At 38.7% G+C, this 11,562-nt stretch overlaps 1 long non-coding RNA gene across 1 annotated transcript; it reads right to left on the bottom strand.

The window, feature by feature from the left end:
* Window positions 1-757: 757 nt before the first annotated feature.
* LOC120720553 lies at window positions 758-3,350 on the bottom strand. The gene is made up of 3 exons (XR_005692988.1): window positions 2,418-3,350; window positions 1,501-1,527; window positions 758-856 (listed from the first exon to the last, which is right to left on the bottom strand). It is a non-coding gene; the product is annotated as an uncharacterized LOC120720553 (long non-coding RNA).
* Window positions 3,351-11,562: the final 8,212 nt, after the last annotated feature.

The raw sequence follows: 11,562 nt of genomic DNA, 5'->3' as shown, positions 1-11,562 counted from the left end.
AGAGAAAATCACGACTACAATCAGCATTATGTTCTCAAACCAAATGGCATATTTGAAAACAAAAAAACAATCGGTAACAGGTAAACATTTTTAATTTGCACTTTAATAAATAAATAATAAATAATATAAATAGAAAGCAACATTAGAACATATCTGAAAACAGGTCAGCATCAGTAAGTTAAATTCCACAAAAGAACTGCTGTCATACTGAGATAGTGTCTGATTTACTCACTGACAGATTAAATAGATTATTTATGAGGCACAGGGACCTACAGGGCACTTAAGATGACTTTTCTTTTGTTGAGAACTTATACAGTGGTCCATTATTTCCCAAACTACAGAGCAAACTTAAATATGCGGCCAGTCTCTACCATAGGAAAAGTGTATCAAAGGAAAGTGTAAACAATAGTATTTTTCTGTGAAAAAGTAGTTGAACACAATTTCATATAAGCTAACATCAAATGTTGCAGCAAATCACTTTAACCAGACTTTCCATGAACACAAAGGATTCAGAATGAATCTGGATGCCAGTTGTATTGCGACAGAAGAATCAGGTTTTGCAGTGACTGTTGTAACACTGAAACAGCGTTTCCAGTTTCTCATGAAACTTTTTTGGTTCGATTGATTGATACGGTTCTGTCTGCACACACCCAGACGTCACGATATTCTAAAGGAAAACACATTAACAGAGATTAATGTTAAAAAGTGACATGAATGATTTTAGGTTCAACATAAATGAACAGTCATGATCGCTTACCTGAGAGAAAAGTTTCAGGCGCTCTGACAGGTTTGAGATGAGTAGGTTTGTACAGTTGAGTAACTTGATGCCCTCGATAAAATACTGAATGGAAGAGTTCTTTCCAGAGAAACACAGGAACATTAGTACAAACGTTGGGAATCCTACTTGTAAGTAGCTGTAAGTATCCTACTTATGCTGTTTAACTCCCAGAATGTAGCAGGTTTAGTCCTGCATGTTATAACATAGTAAGTACGTCAGAATGTCAGTTTACACAGACATTCGTTAGAAATTTGATTAAAATGGTTTAAACCCCCAGACTGAATTTAAAAGTGAACAGTAAATCTGTAACATCCCCCATTTTCTCAATTTAACACTTGTACCACAATTATACTTGATTTTTGAAAGCATACCTCAATTTATACCCTAATGGGAACTATAACTGAGAAACATAAACATCATATTTGAACTAGTTATGAGACCACACACAGGATAGTGTTTTCTGTGGTCACAAAGCAACAGAGCTGAGCCCTGTTGCTACAACACAGTGGCAACAGGACTTTTTAAATGACGAATGCAGTTCATGAAGCAGCTTTCATGCCCAGTTGTGTCCTAACAAAGTATAAATCCAGAAGTAAGCACTTTTAAAGGATCTTTGTGCTCGTTTTCATTACATGTCTCCCTATCCTACATCTACATGCACCCCTTTTAAAACCTCTCATGATTGAAAATTACGGCACTTGGTAATGATAACTCCGACTTACCGATTGTGCTACGGAGATGTTTAACTGCTGAGAAAACACAGTGAGAAAACAGAGATGAGCCATCATATTCTTGAATCAGTAAACCAGCATTTGTCCTTGTGCTGTTGTTCAGTACGAGGACAAATGCAAGAGTTACAACTTGTTTTACTTCTTTCAACTACTGACAAGAAGGAAAGTGGATGGGTGCACTTTATAAGGATGTGTTTCTGTATGTATGTAAAAAAAGAGATGAATTAGAAAGCAAGCATCCTCCAGTCAACAAAGCTGCACATGAATAGCTGAAATTAGTTCAGATGAGATAAGAGGGAAGCAAAGAGGAAGTGGTAAAGATGCAGAATAGAGCACGCATGATAGAAAATGCATTTGTGAACGTTTTTGAACATTTTTTAGTGACAGTCAAAAAAGCATGATCAGTCTGTTTGCTTATTGTATATCACATTTAACCTCGCGTGAATTGTAATTTTATATTCTGTTGTTTGTTTTTTTTAGAAATGATTTATGAATGCAAGCTGTGTTGTTAGTCCAATCTCTTCCCTCCTGTTATATAACAATCACAGTCACAGAATGAAAGCACGGGAAATAAAAACGCCACCGCTAATGACCAGCGTTAGAACAGAATTTGTTGTGCACTGAAATACTTACTACTCATGGTTCAGTATCATTACTCATATGTTTTCTCACAAGTGCAAGAGCAGTGTAATTATATAAATATATAATGAATGGAAATAATGTAGGAAGCAGGAATACAGATAGACATTGTTCAGAAAGAAAGAAAGCAGAGGCCGCTAAGGGCTAACAGGCTCATGAATTTGAACTCCAATCAATTAAAATGACAGAGAACAGAGAAGTTGGTGAGAAAAGTCATAAGTTCAAGCAACACAAGGTGTCAAATGGGAAAAAATAAATTGTAGGCTTACAGTTTTGCTGGACTCGTCAGAACACTTCTGTCAAAAAGAGAAACAGAGTTGAAGCAACAGCAGTAACAGACAACCTAAATGTCAAATAGATGCCGAGCAGCAACATGGGCTACTTTATCAGCTATCTATTCCGCACTTCACCCACACAAAGTCAGCAGTTTTCTTGTAGCTTACATGAGAATGGTGCAGGTGAATCCCTGAGAAGAGGCTTTTGATTCACCAATTCAAAGTTTTACCCCTGACACACTGAAACCCTACGTTACACGTCTATATAACAACCTAAAACCTAAATGAAAAGAGAAACACTTTGGATAACAAAGTATGTAATCAGATAAAGCAGACAGGACACAATAACATCTGACTGCTTTTTAAAAGATGGTTTTGTGCATAATTTTGTTGAATTTCTTTATAGTTCTAAGTACCACCACATAAAAAGAATCACAATACAATTTTTGACTCACTGGTTGGTCAGCTTACCTTCAGAGCATTAAGCTCTACGTTGGTCTCTGGTACCCATCGTGCTGATCGTGCTGATGCACAATTATTGGTAGCAGGAGCTGAAAAGGATGAAATGACAAAAAGAGCCAGAAGCATTGGGAGCAGCATCCATGAAGAGGTGGAGGTAGAGGATCCAGTCATGATGACAATAATAGATATAGACCTGAGAGCTTACGCTGAAATATTCTTTTAGATTTTCAGTCAATATTTTAATTCAAATAATTGAATAATAGGCTGTATTTTCAAGCTCAGATTCGGTCCCTGCAAAGGTACTGTTAACTGTTTTTACAGCTTTATCAGTTTTCGTCCCAAGTCTTGTTGCATGAACCTTCTACTGAGTTTGTGGATAGGTGATAGCTTGCCACCTTTTTAATACACCGGGTCGACACATTTCCAAACTTTGGGGAATCCCTACTTGTGTGTCCATTAGGTGATGCTCCCACACAGGATGTCCTTAGTCAATAGGACCCAGACATGGTGGCAAGACTGATACAGCATGTTTGTGCTCATGCTAGCCACATATCAGTGAGATCTCACTACTTATGACTGTCGCGGCATTTCCTCACCTCTGTGAAGAGCTGGCCGTCACTGTACAGAGGAAAATAAGTCAGATACTTTCTCTTTTGTAGTTTGGTGGCTGTGCACTGAAATCAGGTTTTATCCAGCCAGCAGCTCTGAGACTTGGTGTCAACTTGGTGTCAACTTGGTGTCAACTTGGTGAAACAGGTAACAATGTAGCACAATGGTAGAACTTGGAGAAAATTTAATTTGATTGTATTTATACAGCCCCAAATCACAACAAGTTCGTCATATTGTAATGATAATAATGTCGTTTATTGATCCCCATGGGGAAATTACTCTCTCTGCATTTGAACCATTCTCTCAGTGAAGCAGTGGGCAGCCTCTAAGCAGGCACTGTAAAGTGCTTTGAGTGCTCAGAAGAGTAGTAAAGCACTATATAACAACCAGTCCATTTACCATTTAGCAGTAAATGCATGTAAATGTCACTTTCCAGTGATTATTTTCATGTTGACTTGTAATAAAATATCTCTGCTGTTACTGCAGTTGTAACTTTGCATACATTTCATCTTTTGGAGCATGAGAAGGACACAGTGGACTTTACAGTTCTGTGTAGCATAGCAGAGAAAACAAAAGACATGCATAGATTCATGCTTTTGTTTAGTTCGCTAAGAATACAATAATAGTATTTTTGTGGGCTAAGTGAATGACCAGTTGTATTATTTTGTTGGCCATTATATGCACAATGCCAGTTACAGAGGTTGGGGACTGCTGCTCCAGACCATGCACCTGAACATATAAAAGTGATGAGCACCTCTTTCATTGAATTTTGAGTGTTTTAATCAACCTTGTTACACCTGTGGGAATCCACTCACTCGCTTACTGACTGAATTTGGTGGCAAAAAATGTTTTTGTGCTAATTTAAAAGCAGTTAAATCACACCGGTCCATCTTAACCAGGAACACTAAGGGGCGGGAGGTGAACACAACCGGAGGGCTAATCTGTGCTTCTCTTTTTACTGTGTGAGAAAAGGGGGGTGGAGAATACACTGTAGTGGAAGAATGGGTGAAACCGAAGACTCGGACTTACGGAGCTCAAGGCTGGAGCTGAACAACAACACCCTGATAACGACTGTGTTGAGTCTGTTCCTTCCCATTCCCTACAAGGCCACCTGGGTTGGCTGGAAGACTGTTTACTTAGCCTGGCAGGGCGAAGGACACTGTCTCAGCTGAGCTATGGACACGCACACACCTACATATACTGATACTGATAAGCACTCACTGACGCAACACCCTCCCTACCCCGGATCCAACGCCACCTCCAACGCTTACCTCCCCTCTGATGTGGACATCGGGTCAGCTGGAGGCGCAGTCGAAAGATTGCAGCGGTGCCAGATCAGATGTACACACTGGAACTCTTTCCCATGCTGCTGTCTGTGTTTATTGTGTTATGGTGTGTTGATATCTGTGCATTCCTGTATTATCCTTTTGTGTTGCACATTTCAATGTTTTTTTTTCCTCGCTACCGAGCCTGATCTGTCTCCCCAATGTGATGTTTGTATTGTATGTACGGTCGGCAAGGTCTGTCATCTCGGTTGTGGGCAAAAGACCTGCAGCTGACAAATAAAAGCTATCTCTCACAAGCTACCAGTCTTGGCACAAGCAGCGAAAGCAGATATGAGGAGATGTGTGGAGATGAGAAATGAAATGAGAAGAAAAATTCTCCCTTGTTTTCTTGTGAACCTATAAACATACTGAAAAATTATGCAAGTAACTGACATTTGTTTGTTATAGAAATCTGCAACTTGCTGTTGTTTAGTAAGATAAAATGTGTCAGACAAAGTTGGATGAACAAATATTAATTTTCATGTAATTACTTGTGCTTTTGGAAACTGTAAAGTTTGACCTTTTATTATGGAAATAAATGTTGGCATTTAATAAAAGTCAAATTCACCCAAGAAAAGCTTAATAATCTTTCATGTTGTGTTCGGGTCCAATTTGACTGATTTACAACTTAAAACACTCATAAATATTGTGTTTTACATCTGATTGCCTCAAGGCCTTCTGACATCCTCCAGACCAGCGGTCTCCAACCTTTTTTGCGCCACGGACCGGTTTATGCCCGACAATATTTTCACGGACCGGCCTTTAAGGTGTCGCGGATAAATACAACAAAATAAAACTAGTACTGGTACCGAAAAAAAGAAGATTTACTCATAACACACGTGAAAAGACCCAGGAAAACCGAGTAAACGATCAAAACGATAACAAAATAACGCTGAAAACCGATAAAAACCCTGAAAACCAAACATTTCACACCTGAGCCTCAACTCTCGCGGCCCGGTACCAAACGACTCACGGACCGGTACCGGTCCGAGGCCCGGAGGTTGGCGACCGCTGCTCCAGACCATCCACCTGAACATATAAAAGTGATGAGCACCTCTGTCATTGAATTTTGAGTGTTTTAATCAACCTTGTTACACCTGTGGGAATCCACTCACTCGCTTACTGACTGAATTTGGTGGCAAAAAATGTTTTTGTGCTAATTTAAGAGCAGTTAAATCACACCGGTCCATCTTAACCAGGAACACTAAAGTAAGGGGTGGGAGGTGAACACAACCGGAGGGCTAATCTGTGCTTCTCTTTTTACTGTGTGAGAAAAGGGGGGTGGAGAATACACTGTAGTGGGAGAATGGGTGAAACCGAAGACTCGGACTTACTTAACATTCTCTTATTAACTGAAATTAAAATCAAGCCTTTCAGAACCTTAACTCTGTGTTTTATGTGACCGAAAGAAATTAAGGCAAACATCTCTAATTTGCACGTCTTCACCCGAGCCATGCAAATGATCAGTTCTGAATTTTGATCAGATTCTGGAACAGCATTCATTATGATTTTGGTAGAAGAACATTACATCAGGAACTGAAAACAAGCATGACCAAGTTTTCAGAGTTCACTAGAAGTGTTCAATACAAAGTGTATTTTACCCAGCTGCAGTGAAGGGTTGCTGCTGTGGTGAAGACAGATATTAATAAAGTGTCAAGATTAGCTTTATGAACCATCCCCATCCTTGCATTTTGAAACTAGACACTCTGTTCAGCTTACCATAATAAATTATCAGAATAAATGATCCTATTAAAATAAATACTAAATAAACATTGACGTTTTTGTAAAAACAAGTTTTGAGGAGTGATTTAAAAGCAGACAGCTTGCTAACTGCAGCTGCTCCATCCCTTTTGCATTGAGGCGGGCTGTGGGAACAGTTAGGAGAGGTGGGGTTAGGTCAAAGTAATAAATAAAAGTTTAAATGAGTTTGGTATCTTAAACTGATTTAAACTGGTTTGGTATCTGGTAGCCACTGTAGTGGAGCAAGGGTAGGAGGGATATGCAGTCTTTGATAAAAGTTTTGAAAAGACTGAAGGGGAAATATTCCTCTTCCATACTGGTCGATTGCTTGTCATCTTTATTTTAGTCATTAGACACCATCTTGCTCAATTATTCCATTACATTCCCCTGGAATTACCGACCAAGACACTTTGTTAATGTTGGTGGCAATGTGGGTGCAAACCTCACACAGAATTCCACTGATGAAGTAAAATGATAACAACGTGGCTTTGTTTCCTCTGCAAAACGAATTTTGCTTTGAAGGTTTTCAAGCTGCCGTGTGAAAGAAAGAAGACAAAAAGTTAAAAGATCATTTTTTTTAAAGAGGTATCGTGACAAACAAAACAAAATCTAGCACATTTTCGCACTAAAAGCCTAACATATTGTTAGTTTGTGACACAGACGAACTCAGCAGCGATTCTTAGAAAGTAAAACCACCTCGCCACATCTGAGAATTGCTGCTTTATCAGAGGGATACGAAATGGAAGAGTTCAGGAAGTTAGGGCGCACAGAGGTGCACGTCGCTTTAGTATCAAGCTAGTCTCCAGTATAATTGAATTAAACTTAATTTCCTCCACTTGAACTGATCTGTGTCATGTAATTCATTTTGCTTTGCTAGATGACCTCATACGCCTTTGTTAAAAAACAAAACTAATTACAAAAAAGAAGCAGACAACTTTTCATCTTTCTTTCAACAACATGTTATAAAAAGGGTTGTAAAGTAACGTTTTGTGTATCTACAACATTTTGCGGTGTGATGTTGGCCCGCCCTTTGCAGCTATAACAGCTTCCTCTGGCAAGACCTTCCACGAGGTGCAGCTGCGTGTTTATGGACCTTGCCGGCCTGACAGGTCTTAGTATTGCTTTACCCAGCTGTGCTAGCTAATTATAGGTCACTCTCCAACCTCTCTTTATTTTCAAAGATTCTTAAAATATCAGGTTTATTTGGTTTATTTAAAGCAGGGGTCTCAAGCTTAAATGAGCTGTGGGCCACTGCTATCACTGTCGTCTCCTGTGAGGGCCACTTCAGTGTTCAAGTAGCACAAAGAAACAAGCAAACAAACAAATGAGAAAACACAAACATTTCCAAAATTCTAATGTTTTGTTGTATTTTTAAAATTTCAAATTTTGTATAACAAGACAAATTTTTTCCTCTCACTCTTAACTAACTGAAGCCTTTCATTAAACTACCAGTTAAACACTTTTTCTGTCCGGACCCGTGGCAGCACCTCTGCTATAATTTTGTTCCTATTTGTTGAAATTTAATGCAGACATAAGTGTACACATTAGTTTTTGACTGCTCACACGTGTGTACTCTCTGCTGTACATATTAAACCATTTTGTGCTTTTAAAAAAACTTATTTTAACATTGCACTCAGCAACGAACAGAACAAGTAACTTCAAGGGTCAAACTGCGTTGTATTTATTCACGTCAATATATGGGGTCACAAGTATGGGTGGCGTGGGCCACAAGTGGCCTCCGGGCCACGAGTTTGAGACCCCTGATTCAAATCATCACAGCGACAGTGATTCGGAAATCAGAGACTTTTAATATTAGGCTTCAAGCTTTCCTTTCTAATAAAGCATATAGTTAGGCCTGGATCAGGTGACCCTGTCACGCTGCACAGGCCTCGGCTGCTGGGGATTCCCATGATGCATTGAGCATTTCTTCTTCTCCTCGTTAGTAAAGAGTTGTGAACAAATGCATTTACTGAGACAAAGACAAAGACAAACTTCAGCTCTCAGCTTTACTTATTGCTTTTGCAATAGGAGTTGGGAAATTCAAATACAATTTCCATAACTGAACTTGTTTTTGCTTTTTTGTGATTTTAATAAATAAATCACCCTGTCTAATGTTTCTTTAACTTTATGGATGTTTTCTTCTTTCGGGACTTGATGAGCACTCGGGTCATATTTTTATACATTTACAGCAGTTGTTGTACTCGTAGATGTGACAATGAGTTTTGTTTCTGATTCACCAAAAGTCACGTTTTCTAATGTTTTCTAATGTTTTCTAATGTAAACATCTTTGCAGATCTTTAATTTGTGGAGCCTTTCATTCAGACCAAAGTTCACTCTAAATGTTCTGTAAGACCTTTTCATCTGAAGTTGCTGATATAAGTAAGGTCACCAAAAACACCAGGACACAAACTTGTCAAGGGGTCATCAAAATTATTCATCATGTTGTAGAAACGCGTTGTAAACGATCCTATGAGAGACTCACACCTCGTTTGTCAGCTCACTGAGGTTAACCACTCTGCAAATATGAAAGTGTTACTAAATAAACACAAAAGGATGTGAAATGAGTAAGAGGCCGTCGGCATTCTCTGTTTAGACATTTTGGGGAAAATACTTGTTTTACTTTTTGGCCAGATAGGATCAGACCTGTTCATCTCAGTAGGTGATGTCCATCAGAGGAGGTGGGGTTTGTGTTACTTCACCAGTAAGCTGAGCTACAGTGGAAGTGGCAAACACAATGCAGAGTTGCCCTTTCTGCTGTGGTTAGGCAGCAGAAATACGAGGCCCTTACTCTGCGATTACTGCTGATGAAATTTCAGTGTTTTACACTTGTTTCAATAACATTTGGCAAACTCAAGAAACGTATCATACATACACACAAACACACACACACACACATATATATATATAATATATATTTAATATATAATTTATTACGTGATCCTCTTTGAAAGCAACAGATAAAAACAATATAGTAATATAGTATATATAATATAATATAATATAATATAATATAATATAATATAATATAATATAATATAATATAATATAGCAAAAAACAAAAACAAAACTCCGATGTACAAATCCTGGAATTACCTCACATTTGACTTAAGATAACGGAAATTAGTAACAATAATAATAAAAAAAACCCTACTTAGATTTTTACACATCTGGCATCAAAAATGTGTTTTTGGTGTGTGTGTCATCAACATGTAATCCATTTTTTTCTGACTGCAGGACATTCGACTATTTGATGCAAACAAACACAACTTTCTAGGGGAACAACCTCACGCCATCTCTAAGTATGTTTGTGGTTTGGGGTTTCTTTAGTGCCTCGAGGTCTGGGAAACTTTGAAGCATGACACTTTGAAGATAATCTGAGGCCAACTGTCCAAAGTGTCAAAGGCTGAACACACGTTAACCTTTTCCTCAGAAAAACATTGAAAGCTAAAATGTATTTGCTGAATACCTAAATGAATGGAGGAGTTGATATTCCTTGTGATTTTGTGATTTTCAGCTTTATCTGTGGCTGATGAAAGTAAAATAAATTTAAAAAAAATCAGCAAAAATGTGATGTAGCCGACTATCTAAACTGATATGGTTTATAACACATAAATATATCACATCGGTAGGATATGCATAACATAAAATGCTACAACAATAAATAATTTCTTAATTAAATATTTTTGTTTATAGCAAAGTGTAATATACAAATCTGTACTTGCCTCCTTGGGCTGTGTTTGAATTGTGTGAGCCGTTGTGGAGTGCTGTTTGGTTCATTTTCTTAAGCACACATCTGGTTGTGGTCCATCCACTCCACTGGGGCACAAACTTGGGTTCATCAGGACCCTACACCACCAGGCAGAAAAAAGGGAGCATATAAAAACACAAAAAATAAAGAAAGCAAGAAGACATCAACCACGGAGAAACAGAACCACAGACAGGGTCAGTTTGAATGTCTGAGCACACCCCAGACCCGGAAACACCTTCAGACAAAAAAAACTGGTTGAGCCAAAGAAGAAAACTCCCCACCACAAGCCAAAGAACATCTGTCATGGTCCTCCGGTTTGCCTTGGGTTGCTGTCTTCACCCCCTCCCGCCAGGGCAGCGCCTTCTGCTGACTCATCATTCCTGATCATTCCAGCCTGTACTTAAGACCTGGGCGGCGTACTGTTCCTCCCTGGATCGTTGTACTTACCTCAGTTAGCGTAGTCTCTTCTTAGTGCATTCCCTTGTGTTTCCTGGTTTTCTTCAAACAGCTGTTTGTCCATCTCGTACAGATCTCCCTGGATCCTTCTTGGCTGAGGATCAGTGAGGATCTGCGTGGAGTAGATGCAGTACAGGGAGTGCAGAATTATTAGGCAAGTTGTATTTTTGAGGAATAATTTTATTATTGAACAACAACCATGTTCTCAATGAACCCAAAAAACTCATTAATATCAAAGCTGAATGTTTTTGGAAGTAGTTTTTAGTTTGTTTTTAGTTTTAGCTATTTTAGGGGGATATCTGTGTGTGCAGGTGACTATTACTGTGCATAATTATTAGGCAACTTAACAAAAAACAAATATATACCCATTTCAATTATTTATTTTTAACAGTGAAACCAATATAACATCTCCACATTCACAAATATACATTTCTGACATTCAAAAACAAAACGAAAACAAATCAGCGACCAATATAGCCACCTTTCTTTGCAAGGACACTCAAAAGCCTGCCATCCATGGATTCTGTCAGTGTTTTGATCTGTTCACCATCAACATTGCGTGCAGCAGCAACCACAGCCTCCCAGACACTGTTCAGAGAGGTGTACTGTTTTCCCTCCTTGTAAATCTCACATTTGATGATGGACCACAGGTTCTCAATGGGGTTCAGATCAGGTGAACAAGGAGGCCATGTCATTAGTTTTTCTTCTTTTAGACCCTTTCTTGCCAGCCACGCTGTGGAGTACTTGGACCGTGTGTGATGGAGCATTGTCCTGCATGAAAATCATGTTTTTCTTGAAG

Source organism: Simochromis diagramma, unplaced genomic scaffold (genome assembly GCF_900408965.1).
Source record: "Simochromis diagramma unplaced genomic scaffold, fSimDia1.1 OVJJ01000585.1, whole genome shotgun sequence".
NCBI classification, from domain to species: domain Eukaryota; kingdom Metazoa; phylum Chordata; class Actinopteri; order Cichliformes; family Cichlidae; genus Simochromis; species Simochromis diagramma.
This window is presented reverse-complemented; position numbering and strand designations above follow the sequence as displayed.